Raw genomic sequence first — 8,742 nt, 5'->3', positions numbered from 1 at the left:
TTTTGTAGCCTTGGCTAATAAGTGTATAAAGAATATAACTGAGTGATATTTTAATCCAATGTTTATTATTATTCTCTGTGAGGCCTTTGGTCAGATACAGCTGTGATAACAAGAAGCAGAAGTCCCTTCTTGAGGGTTTTTTTTTTAAACTCGTTATTTTATTTCTTTAGTTTCTCTGGAAATATTTAGGTTTAGCTTTCTTTTACAAGTCAGTTATTTTCCCAGCTTTATTGAGGTATAATTGACAGATAGAAATAGTGGATATATGATGTCTGGGAATATCATGTTTGGTATATCTATCAATTAGCCTAAGCAAATGGGAATTTAGTTAAAATCATACTATTTATAAAAGGTGCTTGTCACTTTGCTGCTTATATACACACATAGGTAAAACACACAGCCAAAATAACTCTCTCCTTCACTCTGTAAAAATCGCTCTTTCCAAAACTCATCCTTATAATTCAGAAATACTGAAATACCAGTCCAGTAAGTATATTGATAACTAACCTCATCAATAAACAGCAAGCACAAATTAAAATTAAAATGTCATTTTTTTCACACACTCCCAGGGGAGGTGATACTTCTGCAAATCAACCAAATGCCCAAAAATAAGTCAGAAACAGGTTATGTCAGCCAACCTCCTGGAATCCAATAACATGTAACATTTTAACAGGACAATTTAACAGCCTGTACAATGAAAAGAAAGTATACATGATCAGTTTTTAAATGAAAAATTACTGTTAATAATAATTAAATTACCAAGCAAATTATTGCTTAGAACCATTTTAACAGCTTTGCATGTGTTATATTCTTTAATTCTCATAAAACTTATGAAGTAGGTACTATTATTATTTCGATTTTACTGATGTTAAAAATTGATGCTTAAAAATTAAAAAAAAAAAACCCACTAATGCTCATTTAGTTAGAGGATTATAATTGGCAGATCCAGGCTTCAAATCAAGATGAATGGCATGACAATCAGTGCCTTAAACTATTTGCTAGGCACAGTAACTAACTAGCCAGCTAACTAAATAAATAACAAAATGCATAAATTAAAGTGTACACTTGTTTATTCACAGGCACATGTATTTCAGGGTTCAGAAAATCAACTGGAAAGCAAAATGATCCCATACATATTCATGAACTCATACATACCATGAGCCAGTCATTACATTATTTCATTTAATCATCCTACAGCCTATGAGGCATGAATACTCTTAACATCCTTATTTATAAGTGAAGCAACTGAGACTGAAATGTTGACTGACATCTCCCTGGTTCAGGTAACTCCTGGGTGGCAGGGAAGAGGGATGGATTTAAACAGACTTCTGTTGGAATAAATGAGTTTCAGTGGGATAGACAGAGCCTGCAATGGTGGTTGGGTATGTAAAAGAGGAACTGCATAGCAAGAACGAAGCAATGGATGAGCTGATAAGAAGCCATAGTCAAAAATACTTCAACAGAATGGCCTGTGCTGTTAAAATCGATTTAAGCCAGGTCCCTGCAAGTGAGCAGATGAATCTCATGGACAAGGCAGGACTGTCACCCTGAGAGGGAGAAAAACAAACCACCATCTAAATCCCTGCTCTACAAATGCTGCCATTTGTGACAAAGTTGATAAACCTGGAGGGTATTATACTAAATGAAATAAAGCAGACAGAGAAAGACAAATCCTGCGAGACTTCATTTATATTTAGAATCTGAAATTGCTGAAATTGTAAAACAAAGAGTATAATGGTAGTTACCAGGGGTTGGGGGTGAAGGAAATGGAGAGATGGTTGTCAAAGGTACAAGCTTCCATTTAGAAGATGAATAGGTCCTGGGGATCATGTACAGCATGGTGATGATAGCTAATAGTATGGTATTTTGTACTTGAAAGTTGCTAAGAGAATAGATATTTGAAAAATTGGCAATTATGTGAGGTGATGGAGATGGTAGCTAACATTACAGTGGTAATCAAATTGCAATATATAAATATATCGAATCAACAAGTTGTACACCTTAAGTTTACACAATGTAATATGTCAATTATATCCCAATCAATAAAAATAAATAAAAAGAAACGAGATACTGATATATGCTAAAACGTGGATAAACCTTGAGAACATTATGCCAAGTGAAAGAAGATAGATGCAAAAGACCACCTATCGCATGATTCCACTTAAAAGAAATTTCAAGAAAGTTAAACCTATAGAGACTTAAAGCAGATTGCCTGGGGCTGGAGGTAGAAATGGGATAAACTGTAAATGGGAATTTGATATCCTATTAGGGCTACAGAAGGCTCTAAAACTGAATTGTGGTGGTTGCATAAGTTGGTAAATTTAGTAAAAAATCATTGAATTAAGCATATCCATAGCTTTTTCTGGGAAGTTTTTTCTAAATTCCTTCTAAGACTCTCCTAGTTGTCACTGTGATTCTAAGTCAGGAATTGACAAGTTTTCTCTAAAGGCCAAATAGTAAATTGCAAGACATTTCATCTCTGTTGTGACTACTCAATTCTGCTGTTGTAGCAAAAACTCCTCAATCCTGGGAAAACCCCTTCTCCTCAGCCACACCAACTATAGATAACATAAGTGAATGGGCCCAGCTATGTTCCAATACAACTTTGTATATGAACATGAAATTTTATATTTCAAACCATTTCCAGAGGTCACAAAATAGTCATTTTTCTTTTGATTTTTCAACCATTTAAAAATGTATAAATCATTCTTAGTCCTTGGGGCCATACAAAAAAACAAACAGTGGGTTTAAGAACTCAATAATCCAGTCTTTTTTTTTTTCAAGTATACAATACATTGGTTAGACATCTATATAGTTCATAAAACGATCCCCCCAGTTTCTCCCTCCCTCTCCTGACCCTCCACCTAGCCAATGTATTAATGCTAACTACATTCCCTATTCTGTGCTCCTCATTCCCAATTCTGTGCTCCCCATTCCCGTGACTATCCATCAGCTACTAATTTGTACTTCTTTAGCCCTCCACCCCATTCTCCCAGCTCCCCAACCCCCTTCCCTCTGTTCAACACCAAATTGTCCACTATATTTGTGAGTCTGTTTTTTATTAGTTTGTTCTTTTTATTCCTTAGATTCCACATATAAGTGAAATCATATAGTGTTTATCTTTCTCCATCTGACTTAAATACCTTCTAGGTCCATCAAAGCAATATCTTTTTCCATCTTCTTCCTTTGCATATATGTAGGGGTCTTGTTTTCTTATCCTTTCAGCCACTCTATCTTTTTGTTGGAGCATTGCTCCCACTTGTCTGCATCCCACTTATCACCACCCTTTCTTATTAAGAAAAAGGGACTTGACCAAAATTTACAATTGAAGTCAATGCTTAATAGCTATTAATATTATGTCTCAGTGACTTAAGTGACAGGTTAAAGTAAGAGCATGATTTGACTAGGGAAGGACTGACTAGCACCCCATGATGCATAAAAGGCCTTTGTCCCCTTACCTGGGAAGTGAATGGCATGTGTCTAGTTGTATGAAGAGTATTTGCACCATGTCAGGTGAAACCACGGTTTCGTGAAGTGTGGCAAAAGATGTGTGTTTGGAAACCACATTAACGAAGAGTGGCCATGGAGTCTTTGCACTATCAATTTGGCTAAGCTTGAACTATGTTTTCTAGAATTTTCTTCCCTCTCTGGTTCTGTGTTAAGGATTACCACAGAAGAAATTAGCACAAGACATAGATGGTGGAAGAGAAGCTACAGGAGCACTGCCTCCTAGGCGGCAAGTGTGGTGAGAGTAGGGTCAATTGTGTTGCAGCCCATACATGTTATACAGGACCTACTGACTCATCCGTTGGTGTGAGCCCACAGCCAAGTCTACTGTCCCTCCAGCTCTCTCAGCTCCTCCTACAGCAAGGCTGGCACCAGCACCAGTATTTTTTGAAGATCTATGCTAAAGAGGACCAGGTGTCATTGAGGTTGGAGAGAGTGATAGACAAATTGACCCTGGTTTTTCCATAGGGCTGCAGTGTGCTCTTGACCTGCCCACATCTTATCCAGTTTTTCTTCTGGACACCCTGTCCAACCTTAAGTGACATCAGAATAACCACCAAGTGAAACCAAACACCTTCCACATAATTCTTCATCTGCCACTATAATCACATAAGCTCTAATCCCTATAATCAAGCCTGTATTCCACATCACTCACAGTAGTCCTGATGTTCTGATGGAATCATAGAATGAAAAATGTTTAGGTCTACAATATGATCACATGGATGACTGTACAATTGGACAAAAACCCAAACTATCACAGCTTTTCTGAAGATTCAGTGTGACACTCCTCTGTGTAAAATGAAAATTCAGTAGAGGGTTAGGTATACATTATTCAAGATATTTTGGGAAGATAGCCCCATGAAGGTGGAATAGAGGAAAATCTTAAATCAAGGTTACATGTTTATCCAGGAACATAGATGACAGCTATCCAATAGGTTTCGACCAGTGTGGTGTTTTAAGAACAAAGAGGTAACAAAACCCAGAGATAGTACCTGGTTTAGGTTCATCATTTACACCCAGGACAGACTCACAGTAAGTAGAAATACAGATAGAAGGCAAAGGACAGATGTGGACACTGCTGCCTCCCAATGCCAGTTCGGGACAAAGTGCACAAGGTAATGTAACTGTTTATAAAGTCAAGATTTTCACCCCATTTTGTACACAAGAAGAGAAGGAGGCTCAGCATGTAGAAGCAGAGCCATGGGCTCACATGGTGTTTCAGAACAGACCTCAGAATGGGGCCTAATTCTATCTGTACTCTGCCTGTCATCTCTCTGACCATTCACTTTGAAAGTTTAGATTATGGTGAAGAATTGGGAACAGAGAAGAGGGACCAAGTTGGACAGATGTTAGTTTGAAGTCCCATTGATGAGCATCTATTTGATGTTAGCTACGTCCACAAGCCCCACCCAGGAAGAAGAGAGTGTGAAATGCCTTCCCACTAGAGATGAGGACCCAGGCCACCCCACTACTTCCTGTAGGCTTGTATCACTTTCTGAAAGCCTGTTCCTCATTTGAGCGGCATTGCTGAGGCCAGTGGGCTCCAGGATCCAGGACATGTCCGGGGTTCTTCCCACCCTGCTGTGTCTCAGTGAGTCCAGGAGTCAAGGGTTGGGACATAAACTCAGGCTACATGGGGTAGGCCGAAGGTTCTGTAAGGCGGGGCTCCTCTCACCTGGTGTTTCCTTCCAGAGTTGTGTCTCAGCCAGAGCACTTGGGCACAGGGAGAGGAGTGTTCCCATAATATCCCAGGATCTTAGGATTGAGGGCAGGCATCAGCCCTCTTGGGGGCTGGGCAGAGAGGGGTTCGGCATCTAGATTGTGGCTGGAAGAGGGGAGGAAGTGGAAGATGGTTTGAGAAACAGATACACCTGTAAACCCATTACCTGTTCCCTTCTTCTAGGAAATCTCTCCTGACCTGTTGTAACAGCACTGCCTGGATTCATGGTTCAGTATAAAAATCCTGTGACCATCCTGTGCCAAGGGCCTGCACAAGCTGAAGCATACAAGATATATAAGTGGGAAGCCTTAAGTCCAAGGACAGATTAAAATCACTGGTACCTAGGAAGGATAACAGTTTGACGATCACAGAGATAAGAGCAGACTGGACAGGGCTATACCAGTGTTCCTATCACAGTAGAGGCCACTGGTCTGAGCTCAGTGCCCCCCCCGCAGCTGGTGATAACTGGTGAGTGGGACACAGAGGCAGAAGGGTGGGGATGGACCTCTTTGCAGAGGGAAGAACCAGGCTTTGAGATATGAGCACGAAGCAACAAAGCCCCTATATCTAGAACAGAAATAGGGACAATACAGAGTCAGCTTTCCTCAGTACTGGACGAGGAAGAGACAGAAACCCGAGCTTTTCTGCTCCTGAGAACAAAAATGGGACAGTAGATGTACTTGGTCTCCCATCCATCAACAAATTTCCTTCTTTCCTAGGAGTTTATGACAAACCCTCCCTCTCGAGTCTGACCGGCACTGTGGTGGCTTCAGGGGACACCATGAAGTTACAGTGTTTCTCAAGATTTAAGTTTAATGTATTCTTTCTCATCAAAGAAGATGGAGTTTACGCCACCCAGAAACAACACCTTACATCTCAGAGCAATGGACTCCAGGTTGCCTTCCACAAGGATCACGTCACCTCCACACAGACAGGGACATACAGATGCTACAGTGCCTTCCACAATTATCTCTATGTGTGGTCTTACCCTAGTGACAGATTACAGCTTGTGGTTAAAGGTGAGGAAGCCCATCCAACCCCGTGTCCTCTCCTGTGGTTGAGAGTGGTTGGGAGAGGGAGGACAGCAGGGTGAGGAGGTGGAGTCAGCACTATCTGCTGAGACACCACCATGTAGCCCTCCTACCACATGTCCCGGGGCTGGGAAGGCATGTAGGTCATTGTGAGTTTGTGTACAGAGAACCAAATGAAGTGAAGAAACCACCTCCATTTCATCCCCATTTGCAAAAGCTCCTGACGATTCTATCCCAACAGAGCCCGGACATCCACACAGTGAGTAACTGGTTTAGATAAAAAAATGAAAAATATTTCAGTATTAGAGACCCTGAACTGAGATAAAGAAAGCACTCCCATTTTACTTCCATTTGCAGAAGCTCCTGGTTATTCTGGTCCCACAGAGCCCAGTGGTTCAACTGGAGAGTGATCTGCTTAGGTGGAAAACTGAAAGTATAAGTTTCCATATCTCTTCTATCAGACTTCTCTTATTTACCAGAGAGAGAGCTGACTTCTTAAGAGGGCTTCTAATGGCTGGAAGCAGAGAGCAAACACATTTTAAAAGGTTGTTTCCCTGTCTTGGCCACCGTGCATAGTGCTGCAATGAACATAGGCGTACATATATCTTTACAAATAAATGTTTAGTGTGGTACATAAATACGATGAAATATTAGCCATAAGAAAAGATGAAATATTGATATTTACAACAACATAGATGAATCTCGAGAGTATCATGTTAAGTAAAATAAGTCAGACAGAAAAAGTTGAGAACCCTATGATTTCACTTATATGAGGGATATAAAACTGAAAGCAACAATTGAACAAGACAAACAAACAAACAGAAACTCATAGACATAGACAAAAGTATGGTAGTTACCAGAGGGAACAAGGGTGTGGGGAAGGTAGAAAAGGGTAAAGGGGGTCAAATAGATGGTGAGAAAAGGAGATTAGACTTTGGGTAAACTGACAACGCAATATACAGATAATGTCTTATTGAATTGTACACTCGTAACCTATATAATTTTATTAACTAATGTCACCCCAATACATTTAATTTAAAAAAAAAGATGGGGCTGCTCTCTTCTGGAGAGCAGAGATTAGACAGTCTATGAATTGTGAATTAAATCAGTAGGGTCCACAGATACCATTCATCATTGATCCTTATTGCCAATGTTCCTGAGAGTGTCTGGGACTCACCACAGCCCTCTACTCCCAGCGGGAAGATACCTATCATATCAGCCCAGATACTTGAGAAAATCAGGTTGTCTCTGAAGCCTTCTTTCCTATGGCACTGAGGACACAAAACTTATGAGAGCTATTCCTACAAATAATTCACATCTTTTCCCTCCTCTGAGCCCCATTTCCTCCACATACATGGGAGCGAATTCTGTACAGGATTAATGACGACCATTGAGCCAAGACCTTTTGTGGTTATGGACACCATCCTTTCCTTCCCATATGTTGAGAAGAATTTGTGAACTTGCTTGCAGTCCCATGTCACAGCCCTATCAGTGCCTGTGATATGCACTTATTGGGGGGTCCATTCATGAAGAAACAGACATATGAGGAGTTGAGGGGCATAAAGAGGAGTTTTGTCTTAGACTTGCTGCTTTTGAGTTGGCAATGCTTCATCCTGGGGCAAGTATGCAGTGGGAAGTTATCTTTATAAGCTTTGAGCTAGAAGGGTATGGGACTGGAGATACAGGTGTGGGATTGATGAGCATTAAGATTGTGAATAAAGTAGATGAGATAACCTAGAGACTGTAGGTAGAATGAGAAGAAAGTCTTAAGGGGAAACACCAACATGGAAGTATAAACTAGTGGGGTCAAAAATACATAAGATAACGAGGGTAGAACCAGGATAAGAAGGCTATGACCCAACTCACTGGCTATTTGATTTAAAAAAAAAAACAACAGTATTATCGGAATCTACCATGCTTTCATCATCACATAAAGAATTCTTGTAGTATTATCTGTGGCTGCTTTCGAGTGATGCCAATGTATACTTTTCCCACAAGTTTTGATATAACAGCTTAATTCTTTTTTTTTTTTTTTTTTTGCCCATCAGACTTTTTTCAACTAGAGTTGACATTCGATATTATTTTACATTAGTTTCAGGTGTATGGCATGATGGTTAGACAGGTATACATCTTACAAAATGATCCGCTGATTAGTTTAGTACTCACCTGGCACCACACATAGTCATTATAATATTATTGACTATATTCCCTGTACTTCGCAACCCCATGACTATTTTGTAACAGCCAATTTGTACTTCTTAATCCCTTCACCTTTTTTCACCCAGCCCCTCAACCTCCCACCCATCTGGCAACCATCATTTTGCTCTCTGTATCTATGAATCTATTTCATAACAGCTTATTTCTTCTAGTGAGCTCTTTGCTATCTTTACACTCATGATTTATCTCTGCTGGCTCTTTCCTGAGCTGTCTCTCTCTGGGTTGCCAACTCAACCTCAGGAGTTGGCAAATACTTTCTGTAATGAG

This window comes from Pteropus vampyrus, unplaced genomic scaffold (assembly GCF_000151845.1).
Source record: "Pteropus vampyrus isolate Shadow unplaced genomic scaffold, Pvam_2.0 Scaffold357, whole genome shotgun sequence".
NCBI lineage: Eukaryota > Metazoa > Chordata > Mammalia > Chiroptera > Pteropodidae > Pteropus > Pteropus vampyrus.
Note: the sequence above shows the minus strand (reverse complement) of the source record.